We start from the raw sequence: 15,746 nt of genomic DNA, 5'->3' as shown, positions 1-15,746 counted from the left end.
GATAAGTAATTGACACACATGGGGGGCAGGGAGGAGGGAATACAAGACCTACGGGTGCCATGGATCTTTGAAAATTGAGCCACTGGTATTTAGTGCTGTGGAAATGTAAGCTTCCATGTGAAGAGCTGCTCATCATGGGCAAATGTAAGCTTCAAAACTAGACACCTTTTAATGGACTCATTTCTAATACCTCATTCTTGTTGGGGTATGGGGAAAGTATATTTACACAGGCTTGTGCATGCACGTTGAGTACTCTTATGAAGAAATGGCCATTTAGTCCTATGGGTAAGTGAGACTTGTGTTCCTTGGGCACTATTGAAAAGCCCGTACTTCTGGGCATTTGTGCACCCACATGTAGAGAGTACAGATGGACCTTTTCACTTGCACCTTGAGAACCCTATCTCAAACACTTTTTTAATAGCACTGTTGGTACTGCATCATGTGTCAGAGTACAGTTAAACACCGAGAGATCTCTGCTGATGAAACTTCACTATGTCAATGGAGTTAAGCAGCAGAGATCTGGACCCCAAGCTTCCTTGTGGGTATTGAATTCATAGGGCTCTTCTGGCTCAGAGCTGTCTAGGTGACCCACACGGACAGCCAGATTATTATACTCTCACCTTTCAGAGCTAAATCAGCATATTTTGGTTATAGCAGTAATTGCAATAACACACATAAAGGAACTCTTAAATGACTAATAAAATATTAAACTGTTGAGATGTCCATTAGTGTTAATAGCTAATCTTTAGCACTTCTTGTAGCTGTCATTTTCAAACAGACTAATGCAGTGCAGGAGCCTAGGCTACAAAAGGCAAATACTTTTACATTATACTACATCCATCTGTTGTATTATTAATGTCATTACGGCAGCAAGTTGATGATTTATTAACATGATACTTAGAGGCATTGAAGGGAAATGCTCTTGTGACATTGCACTTACAATTACGGTAATATTAATCACTATGTGTCCTAATGTTGTGCTGTTGCACAGAAGTATAACCTCGGAAGACTAAATCTCACCTCGCTTACAGATTTTTTTTTTTCCCCCCAAGAGTTCAGCAGCACCCATTGAGAAGAATAGGAGCTAAGTACTGATTTCTTCTAGAAATTTTTGTCCCATTGGTGGGTGCTGAGCATTGAAAATCTGGTCCTGAATCAGCAGTAGTTCCACTCAGGAATGGATGTCTTGGTCTTCTCAAGATGAGTGCTCAAATCAAGTGCTGTGTAATTGGAATGAGAGGGGTTGGGGAGGTGAAATACCCCTTTCCTTCCCCCCACTAAACCCCCCGACACAGCAGGGTCAATGCCCAGGACCGCTGGAAAGATCATTTGTGGTGACTATCGGCCCAAGATATGGGGCATTCCAGTTTAGTAGGTGTGAAAGAGACTGACCCTGTTTACATGTGGATCCCATGCTCCCTGTTTCCCTTTGGTTCACCTCTTCATGGCCTTTCCATGGCACATAAGGAATATACATAGCCATTCCACCTGCAGTTCTCCACACATGAGCAAGGCTGTAGGGTTACAGAGTTGCTTTATGCGGGTCCTCCACACCAGAAATGAATGCTGCACATTATTACCCATTTATTTAAGATAAATGGAGTCATTCAACATCTAACCATTGCTTGAGGAAGATAGAATATTTTGGAGGGACCAACAGGAAAGGGAAACACTAGTACAGAAAGAGGAACTCAGGAGTGGAGATGTTATGGTTCTGGAGAAGGCAGAGGAGGGGCAATAGACACTTATCACTCAGTCAATTTAAAAAGTCTGGTCAGCTGCTGAATATTTTCTTCCTGCTGAAGAGAACACTTTAGTGTCAAGTCTTTACCTGAAGCTCCTCAAACACCCAATGAGAGCATTCACCAAAGTTCAAAATGGACATTGTTAGCACAAAATAGATCCTAGCAAACTAACACATTATGGGAAACAAAAGCCTGGGGGAGAAGAGAGCACATTGAGATTCAGATTGTGGAAGTTCCTTAGTTTGCTTCCCTGGAAGTAGAAGGGATTAGGAACCGGGAATGAGGCCTAGATACCATGTGAAGCCTGAAACCAGCTTCCATGTTTAAGGGAGCCTAGAACCCTCCAGACTCTTGACAGTGCTCATACAGCTGCTCCTCTTATAGAAAGCATGCTCCTAACTGGGACTTGAATACTCGTGACTGACTTTGCACTAATCCTGCTCAATTGGTGTCAAATTGTGAGCCAAGAGGAATAATACAAAGGCGCTTTAGGCTGATCCAAACCCCACTGATGGGAGTCTGTCCGTTGACTACAGCGCGCTTTGTCTGAGGCCCCATGGGAGATTAGAAGCTTGAGCAAAAATGACACAATGAAATCACCTTGGGAAAAGGTAAGTTAATACATCTCAGCTGGGGTTGGTGTGAATAATGTGAAAGATACCAAATCATGAATCTGTACTGAGGTAAAGCAGCAAAAAAGACAATGCAAGTGTTGGCTGTATGTAACAAATAAAAACAGGCAGTGATGATAGTCCTGTTCTATTTGCCACTGGTCTGAGCATGTCTGGAATATGGAGTTCATTTCTCAGCATCTCATTATCTGAGAGATACTGACAAACTAGAGGGAGTTCAGAGAAGATTGAAGTAAGAAAAATAATGAAATATGTACAGCTTGGCAAGAGACCACTAAATAGGAACACAAGCCTGTAACTATTGGAAGCGTGGAAACACTATACAAAGATTTAGTATGGTATATGGTGTGAAATTAGGAAGAGATTTTGGCATTATTGAAACTTCCTGATGGCTTGATCTCTTAGGCGGCAAAATCTCCAAAAGACAGAGGTAGAGACCTCTGGCTCTAGACACTTAAAACAATACTGGAACAAATCCTAGTAAATGTACACTAGGAACTTACTGTGAATGTACACAATCCTGCAATAGCAAGGAGATGGCTCAGACTCACAGTACAACTTTTCTACAAATATTTATGGTTCTGCCAATGTCCTCTGTATTAAGAGGATCTGTACAAACTCCATAGTTAAGATTTGCATTCAAAACACAATAAATTCTATCATTAATGAGAGAATTTTTTTCTCTAAATTTGTCAGTTATTCCTGAGAGCCATTGAATTTTTTAAAGAAATATTTCCAACTCTTTTTATTATAAATAACACATTGGAAAGTTTTACCAGTACGTGTATGTCTACAACCCCACTCAAAATAAAATTGTTTCCTTACTCATTCATTAGAATCCTACTCCCTAAATAGTCCCTGTCATAAACTATAAAGGGAAGGGTGCTGAGGTGGGGGTGGGGGGGGAGAAAGGGTTGGTCGATCTGTCTGTGGGATGCTTTTGCTGGGAACAGATCAGGAATGCTCTTCAAAACTTCTGTTAAATTAGTAAGTAATCTAGCTAGAAATGTGTTAGATTTCCTTTTGTTAAATAGCTGGTAAAATAGGTTTTGTTGACTGGAATGTGTATTCCTGTTTTTGTGTCTTTTTGTAACTTAAGGTTTTGCCTAGAGGGATTTTCTATGTTTAGAATCTGATTACCCTGTAAGGTGTTTACCATCCTGATTTTACAGAGGTGATGCTTTTGCTTTTTCTTTCAATTACAATTCTTCTTTTAAGGTCCTGATTGCGTTTTCATTGTTAAGATCCAAGGGTTTGGGTCTGTTCTCACCTATGCAAATTGGTGAGGATTTTTATCAAGCCTTCCCCAGGAAGGGGGTGTAGGGCTTGGGGGGGAAGACGTCCCCGAGTGGGCTCTTTCCTTGTTCTTAGTTTAACACACTTGGTGGTGGCAGCATAGGGTTCAAGGAGAAGGCAAAGTTTGTACCTTGAAGTTTTTAACCTAAACTGGTAAGAATAAGCTTGGGGGCAGGGGGTCTTTCATGCAGGTCCCCCCCCATCTGTACCCTAGAGTTCAGAGTGGGGAAGGAACCTTGACAGTCCCATTGACTTTTTTTTTTTTTTTTTTTTTGGACTGGTTAAATGTAGTGATTGAAAGGGAATGAGGGTGTTGAGCAGAAGAGCCTGTGGCTCAGATTCTTAGCTGCTGAGGCCTTGTGTACACTACCATGTAAGTCAACATAAATTACATTGCCTGGGGCTTTAAACAAAAAAGCACTCCCCTGAGCAATGTAACTTACATGGACTTAATGCAGTGTCTACACCATGGTATGTTGGTGGGAGATGCTCTTCCATCGACATAGCATCCGCCTCTCCTTTGAAGTAGATTAATTACATTGAGGGGAGAGTGTTCTCTCATTGATTTATCACGTCTTCACTAGACCCGCTAAATCGACACCACTGCATCAATTGCAGCCATAGTGAAGGCAAGCCCTGTGATGAGCTGCTGCTGGGTGAAGCTCAGATGCAAGAGAACCACTAGCCCCAGCTCTAGCATACATTAGAGCAGCTCTTGTCCTCTAGCCAGGGAATGCTGGAGTATAGCGTTCTCCAGATACAGCCTTGCCCCACCACAGATACTTCCCTTAAGATGGGGCTGCAGCAGTGATGGAATAGAAATGGGATGTCCAGCTAGGGATCTCTTGACTACTTCATATTTCATTTGTGCCACCGGTGCAGTGAGAGTTGAGCACTGATTAGAGAAATAGTTGAACAATGTTAACTCTAAGTTGTGGATGTCTTGTATAGGAATAGAAACTGGAAGAGTCCAAAAAGACAGAACCTTCTCTCCGTAACAATCTGAACTGCTGCAATTGTTGAATCTACTAGTTTTAATTTAGTAGAACTACATTTGACTACAACATGAGGCAATTTTAAAATGAATTGTGGCTGGAAAGGGAGAATACATCATGTGTCCCAACAGAAGGGAGAATTTATCCATGTAAGTTACAGCTGTGAAAATAACCCATTTTTTTTCCATCACGGAGAGGTCCCGGGAGTAGTACAAATATACAACACCAGAAGGAATAGAAAATTACATTTAAACTATTATCTATGCTTATTATATGACTGTTCATACACAGCAAGTTGTTTACTGTTCTGAAATTTTAAAATCCGGGGTGGGGGAAACACAGATCCAGTCACTTTCTCAGATAATACTACATCAGAGCGAATAAGTTAAATACCATGCAATGTGGCCTTGTGTATGTTCATATAAACTTGTGTATGTACGGATCTTTAACAATTACTTAACCAATGTAATTGTTTCTTTCGGAAAGTCATGGGAGAGAATGTGATCTCGTAAGTAGGGGATGTCCATGTATTGCTGAATTGTTATGTGCACTAGGTTCTGTCTTGACTGGTAACTTAGATGCGTGTATTAATAATAAATAAAACACAGATGAAAACATTTGATCAAGAGCCCGATGAACTCCTACCTACTTACTGGGGATGCCAGGGGTCTTCACTAGCAAACACACATTTCCCCAGAGAAGACTGCATCCACTAAAAGACTTTGCTTAGCAGCATGGACACTTCCTTTATCAACAACTCTTCCTGGTTTGTAGTTGTTCAGGGCTGAGTTGAAATTCCACGATCCCTCTCTATATTCTAAAGCTTTAAACAGACCTTTGGAATGGAGTGAAATTCCATTTTACTCCGACTTGTTCGTTATTTAGTTACAGAACAATGGTGAGAGAAATCTCCTCCTGAAAGGGTGGGACATCCCGGCTCAAATAATTCCTAGAGCAGAACTCTTAAGAAAAACATTGTCTTGATTTTAAAACTCCTCCGTGATGGAGAATCCAAAGCTCTTGGTAAATTGCTCCAATGATTAATTTATTCTCCCTGTTAAAAATGTATGTGTGCCTTAGTTCCAGTCTGAATTTGTCTAGCTTCAACTTCCAGCCATTGGATCATATTAGACCTTTCTCTGCTAGATTGAAGAGCCGCCCATTATTAAATATTTGTTCCCCATGTAGGTACTTTATAGACTGTAATCAAGTCTCCCCTTAACTTTCTCTTTGTTAAGCTAAAGAGACTCCAGGAGAGAGACTAAAGACTCCTATCATTATGAGGCAGGTTTTGTATCCTTTAATCATTCTCCTGGCTTTTCTCTGGAGCCCCTTCAGTTTAACTGGACACAGGCTTCCAGCATTGGCCACACCAGTGCCCAGTACGGACATAAAATAACCTCTCTACTCCTACTCCAGAGTTTCCCCTGTTTATGCATCCCAGGACCACATTTGTTCTTTTGGCCACAGCATCACATTGAGCTCACATTCAGCAGATTATCCACCATGACCCCCAAATCAGAGTCACTGCTTCCCAAGATAGAGTTCCCCATCCTCTAAGTATGGCCTACATTCTTTGTGCCTAGATGAATAAATTTACATTGAACCATGTTAGAACATATCATTTATTTGGTTGTACCCAGCTTACCAAATGAGCTAGATCCTTCTGTTAATGACTTGTCCTCTTCATTATTTACCACTGCCCCAATTTTTGTCATCTGCAGACTTATCAATTATTTTATTCCCAAGTAATTGATAAGTATGTTAAATAGCATAGGGCTTCAAACCAATCCCCGCAGGACCCCACTAATAACACATCTACTTGATGATGATTCCCTGTTTACAGTTACACTTTGAGACCTGTCAGTGAGCTGGCTTTGAATCCATTTAATGTGTACTATGTTCATCAAAATGTCATGCTGTACTAACTCAAATGTCTGTCCTTAATTTCTGTATGTTACATCAACATTATTAGCTTCATCAACCAAACTTGTAATCTCATCCAAAAAAATATTGTTTGTTAGAATCTATTTTCCATAAACCCATGTTGACTGGCATTAATTGTTACCCTCCTTTAATTATTTATTAATCAAATCCTGCCCAGAATTGGTTTAAGGCTGACAGGCCCATAATTACCTCAGTTGTTCCATTTACACTTTAAAAAAAAAAAACTGGCACATTAGCTTTCTTTCAATCTCCTGGAACATCCAGTGTCCCAAGACTTATTGAAAATCAAAATTAATGGTTCAGCAAGTGAGCCAGCTCTTTTAAGACTCTTAGGTGCAAATTATCTGGACCTGCTGACTTAAAAACGTCTAACTTGAAAAGCTCTGTGGAAGCCTGAAAGCATGTCTCTCACCAATGGAAATTGATCCCAATAAAAGAGATTATATCAGCCACCTTGTCTTTAATAGCAATTGTTCACTTGTCTCCTGAGGATACTAGTGGAATAGAAAGTGTTGTTCTATTATGGTATTACCTCCTGTCTTTCCCAAATACATAAATATTTGTGGGGCTCTTGTAGGGTGGTTTCTACTATTTCCATCTAGTAATGGACCAATACCATTGTGAAGATGAATAAAATCTGAATCTGGTCCTTAATCCAGTGTATCTCGGAGCTTTTCTGAACTAGGGCCTCTGCAACCCAGTTCACGAACAAACATATTGTACACAAGAAATTACTAACTGGGCCTCCTATCTAAGTCAGGCATGTGCTGAAAAGTCTTCCAAAATAGTTGTCTCATTTCATAAAACCTGAAGTAACCATATCACCTAGGAAAGCTAAATTTATTTTAAGCACGGAAAAACCTGTACTCCCTGTTTAATTTATTTAAATAACTCCACAGTTACTCTTTTTCATGATGAGCTCAACACTTTAATTGCAGACCTTTACAGATTTTTTTTTTTAGACTTGAATGGGGCATCAGCTGCTGTGTACAATAGTTTAGAAATAATACTTAAAAAGAAATTGTCCCAAGAGAAGCATCTTGGTCTTGTAAATATGTCTGCAGTCGGCTCAGATTTCTAGCATGGCAGCTCATTAAATATAAAATATAGGCATAGGAGTACACACTTTATTTGCAACACTTAAAAAACAAAATTAGCAATCTGTTCTGGAAAACCGCCAGGGTCAGCAAAATTTGGATCCTGTACGCTTTTTTTAAAGCTAGATTACAACAAGTAACACATTTCAATATAAAATAGTTTTCCAGCAGCATGTCCTATATTCTTAAATCATTACCTGCATATATTACGTGTGTGTGTGTGTATGTATATATTGATAACAGCATATCAAGTCTTGGTGAAGTCTGAAATTAAGTTAAGAACGTCTATCTCATTCTCTTCTCTTTCACCAATTTTACACCATATTAATTCTATGTAGAGCAGTGTGAATAACAGACGCTTTCTGGTTTGCTGGGAATTCTGAATGATCAAACTATTTTGGGTCAAACTGAAAACAATGTTTCAAAAATTTTGGTGAATCAAAAGGTTAAGTGCATTGGTGTGATGGGGTATACAAACTCCCATAATGGGCAACAAGGGCTACAGGAGCTGCTCTGGGCTCACCCAGCCCTTCCCTGATCCACCTGCAAGAGATGCACAAACTGGCAGAGGAGTTAAAAGGGAGCAGAACAGCTTACTTGTGGGCAAGCCAGGGAAGAGAGAGGACTTTGATGATGCATCTTCTGAAGAAAGGCAGGATCTCTCCAATTAACGGTCTGAAAGTCCCTCCTTGAGAGAAGGGAGGACCTTCTGATAGACTGACTTTCCCTTTTTGAATGTAGGCCTAGCCAAAGTGATCTGTGCTCTTGTCACCTCCAGAATAGATCCATGATACGTTCTACTTGAGGTTAACTGTGAAGAGCACACCAAAGGTATCGCTGTTTCAACTGTCAATTGGCGTACCTACTAGGCAAGGCAGACTAATGAGTAAGCACAGTACATATGGGTTGTAAGCTCTATACTAGCTGCCTATCCCATTGTGGATCTATATCCAGGTCCTAACTCCAATACTTACAGCTCCCAGTGGGCTGGTGCCTAGTTAACACGGAGGCTGTCACTTTCTTTTAAGTCCCCACCAGCAATGTTGCATTCCCCTAACGAATACCCAGGGTCAGGGTATTCTGAGAAGAACCTGGGCTGTGGAATTCCTGCTGCAGATAAATATAAACCAACTTTTGGGGATAATACAAGGCTCATTGGCTTGCTTCAGCTGTCTGTCATTCGTGGTAGCCCCAAGATGACCGACCAACATTTCTTCTGGAGGAAAAACAAGAATTCTACTTAAGATAGCTAAGTAAAAAGAGGGATGATGGAAAGGATGTGCATGGTACTGAGAAACAGTACTCTGAGAGAGCTAGGGAAATACATTTTCTCCCCAGATCAAGTGATTTAATGTATGTTCAGTGTGTATTTGTTTTGCGTTGAGCGTCCGTTTGCAGCAGTCAGCTTGCTCCAATGCCTTCTGTGCACAAACCCAGTGGCACACTTTTTCCTGCTTTTAAAAGAATGCTTGTGTAACCTTTCCTGTCTGCTTTTGACTATGAAAATGTTACCTTTCTGTCTCCCCTGGCAGAAAAACAGTGGATGCTAATATTTGCTAGCAACAGGTGTCACATCAATCAAGGAAGAATATCTGCCCATACCCCTCAAGTATGCATGAACCTGGCAAGTTCTCAGCTCTCATAGGATGACTGATCTTGAAAGATAATTGCTGGGGAAGGAGCCACTCTTGAATTGGTGAAGGATAGGATCCGGTTGTCCTTTCTTCAAAAGTGTTTTTTTTTTTTTTTTTCTATGCAGATTGGTAGTATTTCAATGTACTATGACATTCATTTCATTCAGCTTGTGCCACATCTTGGTGTACAAGAATTCTCATTAAAATGTTATACAATAGGAAACATGGCAAATAGAAATATAGGTGCTAAATATAATTACAATTATCAATCACCGGAAACTTTTAAATTCTATTTGACTCATAGCCTTCCTTACTCTCATGATCTTGACTAAAGAAGGTTAACAAATACTCTTTACTAGCCTGGTTAGTAATGTGAAGACGTGAAGTGAGTTAAGTTCACTGTAGATGTGCTAAAAATGATTAGTTTGGGGGTGTTTAAGATGCTACTTCTGCTCCCATTAAAGTAAATACCAAAACTCCCACTGGCTTTGGAGCCAATGAACTATAAGTGAATTTAGTGTGTGATAGGTGCTAGACTCTAGAGACTGATGGCCGTTATCCACAGAATAGATATTGCCACGTACAGCAGAAGACGAGCTTCTCTAGTCTGTGACTCAGCTTTGTCAGTAAAGCTTAGAGCTCTAAGTGGGTACTTGAGTTTGAATGCTGATGAAATGCAGGGTCTTTGTGCTACGACTTCCCCCCCAAAAAAGTGCCAGTGAGGCTGGTAACTTCTGTGAATGAGCTAGAATGAGAAACCACACTAGACCATTCACATGAGAGAGAGCACAAAACTCCACTCTCCCCCAACAAACTTAGCTCTCCCCCAACGAATGTAATGCCCTACCCCTGGGTGGGTGTTCAGCAGCAGGGATCTAACTTCAGACCTATGGGATCTCTGTTGCTTAAGATAAAAGTCCAACCTCTGTGTAGCTCAAAGCCACTTGTAGACTCTCGACTCTAGGTGGTCTAGCCACTTTGGAGAGTGGGCAATGGACAAAGGCCCACACTATAAGTGTGGGTTATGTAAACATTATTGCACGTGGGAGGAATATTTATGATGGAAGGATTTTTGACCAAATATGCCTGTCTTCACATACAACATAAAAATGGAACAAGAAATAAAATTTTGAATGTTACTGCAATTAAATTTCTATTTCTATTTAAATGTGTTTTGGTTTTGTTTGGTCACATAAGCCACAGGTCTAGGTTCAGACATGTCAAACCCATGAAAAAAATACAGAAATTGGGCTTGTTTTTGGCTTAACTGGTTTGTGAGTTTCTTGTTGGCTAATTGTTGGCTTGTTGCTTTTTTTTTTTTTGCTCAGCTTCTGGCAAGGGTGGGTAAAGGTGGGAAGAGAGTCAGGGGCGCACAGCGGGCCCACCACAGTCCCAGACTGCATGCCTGGGTGATCTAGTCACATAGAGTGTTGGGGGTTCTTAGGGATTGGCTTCGTTTGGCCTTGTGTTTGAAACGGGATTAGCTTGATTTTTCGTTTACTGTGAAAGTCAGGGTGCTTACTTACGACATGAAAGTTGGAAACTGTGTCTAGGTTCTGTTTCTCTGACTGGTAGAATCTATCCCACAGGTCAGCCACTGGATGTACTCCTTTTCTCATAGGAAGTGGCTATATTGTATATGAGCGCGCGCTCTCTCATCCAGTCAGAGGAAACTGAAGGAGAGCAGTTGTATACTCATCCAGGAGTTGGGGGAAGGGTGTGCATCCGTGTTTTGTTTTGTTTTTTTAGGGGCAGCTTTAGTATTTTTTTGTCAAGCCTGTGACACCAATCCACCATCCTTTCACCCCTGCCCAGGATATACAGTTGTACGTACGTATGTTTCCTCCCATGTACCCAGAACTGAGTCTTTTCTACCACATTCTCATAGTACCGTACATTAATATACATAAAGAACACAAACACAATTTTTATACATTGTTTTTGTTTAAATAAGCATTTTCTCAGACTATACATTAAAGACTACTGTAAATGTATTCAGAAACCAACTTTCATTTTTTTCAATACAAAATCACCATCATGCACTTGTATTTGAGACTTTTTGACTAGTCATGTTGTAGTGACATCACCGCAAGTCCCGAGGGTCTCCTGAGTCATTGGAGATGTCAAGTAGGACTTGATCTGTTGGAAAACACTAGGTTCTGCAAAAAACATAGTAGGTTACATAATCAAGAAGTACCTGTTCCAGCACAAGTGGGTGGGTAAATCTGCAGTGAAGACATTGTCTGTGTCATCTGAGCAAGATTTTGTGGCAGGTTTGTCAGGCTGCACTCCTCAAAGCCAGCATGATTACTTGTGAGGTTTAAGGTTTGAATGCTCAATTACTCTACACAGTTAAACCACAATCACTATGACAGGGAATCTTATGGTTTACTTTAAAATTATGGGCCAGATTCTCAGAGGGAGTAAATTGGCATACCGCCATTAAATGCATTCCACCAAATTGCAGTAGTTTTGCTTTAGACATAGGCTCACTGAGGAGGTAAGTTGGTGGGAGGGATCTGGGCAGATAATTAGCTATAATAGAGGAGTCGCATTTTCTTCTGTTACATAATCTGCCTCCTTTGGATCTGCTATGCAATTGCTTCAGTCAAAGGGAAGCCAAAGCTGGGGCATGGAGAAGAACATGGTAGTCATTAGAGGTATGTTGAAACAGACTCATTTCTGATATGTATAAGAGTGGTTTCTGCCAATGGAATTAGAGGAAGTGTTTAGTGTTTAACAAGAGGAAAAGAACTTGCAATATACCTCTGGCAGAGCCAGGATAGAGGGGACAGATCTTGGTTCCCAAAGGGTAATGCTATACTGCAGCAAAACACCTGCAGCTGGCCCACGCCTGCTGACTTAGGCTCAGGCTGCAGGACTACAAAATTGCAGTGTAGATGGTCCAGCTTGGGCTGGAGCCCGAGCTCTGAGACGCTCTCCTCCCAAAGTCTCAGACCTTGAGCTCCAACCCTAGCCCAAACAAGTAATTTTGCAATTTTATAGCCCCACAAGACCAAGTCAGCTGACATGGGAGTGTTTTATTGCAGTGTAGCTGTACTGTAAGGGGCTCAGCTCCATACCACCTTTCTGCTCTTCCTCCATGAAGCAGCTTGTGTATTACCTAAGGTGCAAGAGCACAAGCAGTAAAGGTGACAGTAGCATTGATAGGGCTCCCCAGGATCTGGGGGCCTGACAGTGTGGAAATCTGGCAGCACTGTCTGAACTAGCCCTAAACATTTTGTAAATAAGAGTAAAGGATGAGAATTGGAAGTGGTTTTTTGTTGTTGGCAAATCAAAGGTATTGTTCATGTGACCATCCTGATCAATGCCCTTTACACATTATTACCCTGGGATGATTCATAGATACTAAGGTCAGAAGGGACCATTATGATCATCTAGTCTGATCTCCTGCACAACACAGGCCACGTAATCTCACCCACCCACTCCTGTGAAAAACCTCACCTATGTCTGAGCTATTGAAGTCCTCAGATCGTGGTTTAAAGACTTGAAGGAGCAGAGAATTCTCCAGCAAGTGACCCGTGCCCCATGCTACAGAGGAAGGCGAAAAACCCCCAGGGCCTCTTCCAATCTGCCCTGGAGGAAAATTCCTTCCCCCCCAAATATGGTGATCAGCTAAATCCTGAGCATATGGGCAAGATTCACCAGCCAGATATTCCAGAAAATTCTTTCCTGGGTAACTCAGATCCCACCCCATCTAACATCCCATCACAGGCCATTAGGCCTATTTACCATGAATATTTAAAGATCAGTTAATTACCAAAACCATGTTATCCCATCATACCATCTCCTCCATAAACTTATTGAGTTTAATCTTAAAGCCAGATAGATCTTTTGCCCCCACTGCTTCCCTTGGCTATTCCAGAACTTCACTCCTCTGATGGTTAGAAACCTTCATCTAATTTCAAGTCTAAACTTCCCGATGGCCAGTTTATATCCATTTGTTCTTTTGTCCACATTGGTACTGCGCTTAAATAATTCCTCTCCCTCTCCGGTATTTATCCCTCTGATATATTTATAGAAAGCAATCATATCTCCCCTCAACCTTCTTTTAGCTAGGCTAAACAAGCCAAGCTCCTTGAGTCTCCTTTCATAAAACAAGTTTTCCATTCCTCGGATCATCTTAGTAGCCTTTCTCTGTACCTGTTCCAGTTTGAATTCATCCTTCTTAAACATGGGAGACCAGAACTGCACACAGTATTCCAGGTGAGGTCTCACCAGGGCCTTGTATAACTGTACTAAAACCTCTTTATCCCTACTGGAAATATCTCTCCTGATGCATCTCAAGACCACATTAGCTTTTTTCACGGCCATATCCCATTGGCAGCTCAGTCATCCTATGATCAACCAATACTGTAAGGTCCTTCTCCTCCGTTACTTCTAATTGATGCATCCCCAGCTTATAACTAAAATTCTTGTTGTTAATCCCTAAATGCATAACCTTACACTTCTCACTATTAAATTTCATCCTATTATTATTACTCCAGTTTACAAGGTCATCCAGATCCTCCTGTATGATATCTCAGTCCTTCTCTAAATTGACAATACCCCCCAGCTTTGTATCCTCCGCAAACTTTATTAGCACACACCCACTTTTTGTGCCGAGGTCAGTAATAAGATTGGTCCCAAAACTGATCCTTGAGGAACTCCACTGGTAACTTCCTTCCAGCCTGACAGGTCACCTTTCAGTAGGACCCGTTGTGGTCTCCCCTTTAACCAATTCCTTATCCACCTTTCAATGTTCATATTGATCCCCGTCTTTTCCAATTGAACTAATTATCATGTGGCACGATATCAAACGCCTTACTGAAATCTAAGTAAATTAGATCCACTGCGTTTTTCCTTTGTCTAAAAAAATCTGTTACTTTCTCAAAGAAGGAGATCAGGTTGGTTTGGCACGATCTACCTTTTGTAAAACCATGTTGTATTTTGTCCCATTTACCATTGACTTCAATGTCCTTAACTACTTTCTCCTTCAAAATTTTTTCCAAGACCTTGCATACTACAGATGTCAAACTGACAGGCCTGTAGTTACCTGGATCACTTTTTTCCCTTTCTTAAAAATAGGAACTATGTTAGCAATTCTCTAATCATACAGAACAACTCCTGAGTTTACAGATTCATTAAAAATTCTTGCTAATGGGCTTGCAATTTCGGGTGCGAATTCCTTTAATACTCTTGGATGAAGATTATTTGGGCCCCCAGATTTAGTCCCATTAAGCTGTTTGAGTTTCGCTTCTACCTCAAATATGGTAATGTCTACCTCCATATCCTCATTCCCATTTGTCATGCTACCATTATCCCTAAGATCCTTATTAAAGATTGACTCAACTTTGAACATTCCCAGCCACTGAAAAGCAGTACACGCTTTTTTAAGAGCTTGCTTCATTTTTAATTAAGATTATTAAAATCATTCTAAAATCTGTCCTAGGATGAGGATGCCAAACTGGAGATCTGGATTCACCTTGGAGCAGAATCATTTACAAGCAGAAAACAGAGCAGCCAATGAAGCATAACGTATAGGAAGTCTGGTTTATTTGTATCTTTTTAGGCCTACAATTTTAAACATTACAAGTAATTTGATGTAAGATACTTTGAAAGCTCTCCAAGTTCAGTCTCCCTTTTTACCTTTCCCCAAACCACTGGCAGCTTTAAAAAGTATGTCTCAGAAAACCACTTCTTTGAACCTAGTATTTTGGTATATGCTTAATTTAATAAGGAAAGCAGTAAGTACAGCATGCTCAACACATCATCTTAAAATGTTTACTGCTTTGTTTCAAAACCAGATTGTGTTTTTTTTTTTTTTTTTTTTAAAGGAAACAAACAAAAAAACCTCCAAGCTCACCCTTCTGCATCAATATATTTTTAGCTCTCTAAGGGGAGGGGAAAAGTACTTGAATAATATTCTTAATGGCTGAAAACAACTCATTCATGCTCCAACAAACTACCTAAAACCAAAAAATTATCTCTGAGCATGGATAAATTGGGCCAGATCCTCCACTTCTGTAAACTGGCAGAACCAGAGGAGCTATGTCAATTTGTCAGGCACTTTCAAAAAGTTTTAACTTGCAAGACAGTGTGTTGATAAAATAATATGTAATTTTAGATTTTTTTTTTTAAATGGAACTGCTGCCTATGGGTACAGAGTTGCAGTTATACACTGTAATGTTGTTACAGTTCTCATTCTGTCTATCAATCAACTACAATTTTGTATCCAATTAAATATTTGAGAAAGCTACTAATTTTCTTGTCTGTGTGCATATGGTAATTTAGTATTGATTTGGTAATGGAGAGTATGCATACCAGTTAATTAGAGGCTCTCAAAAGTATTGTTATTTATGAAGCCTGATTTTGGTCAACAATGTAGCTGTCTTTGGTG

General features: G+C 40.4%; 1 long non-coding RNA gene across 1 annotated transcript in view; it reads left to right on the top strand.

The window, feature by feature from the left end:
- The window catches only part of LOC119566586, a 403,844-nt gene that overhangs the window by 37,813 nt on the left and 350,285 nt on the right, over positions 1-15,746 (top strand). The window lies entirely within an intron of this gene.

This window comes from Chelonia mydas, chromosome 5 (genome assembly GCF_015237465.2).
Source record: "Chelonia mydas isolate rCheMyd1 chromosome 5, rCheMyd1.pri.v2, whole genome shotgun sequence".
Lineage (NCBI taxonomy): Eukaryota > Metazoa > Chordata > Testudines > Cheloniidae > Chelonia > Chelonia mydas.
Note: the sequence above shows the minus strand (reverse complement) of the source record. Positions and strands in the feature narration are given on the sequence as shown.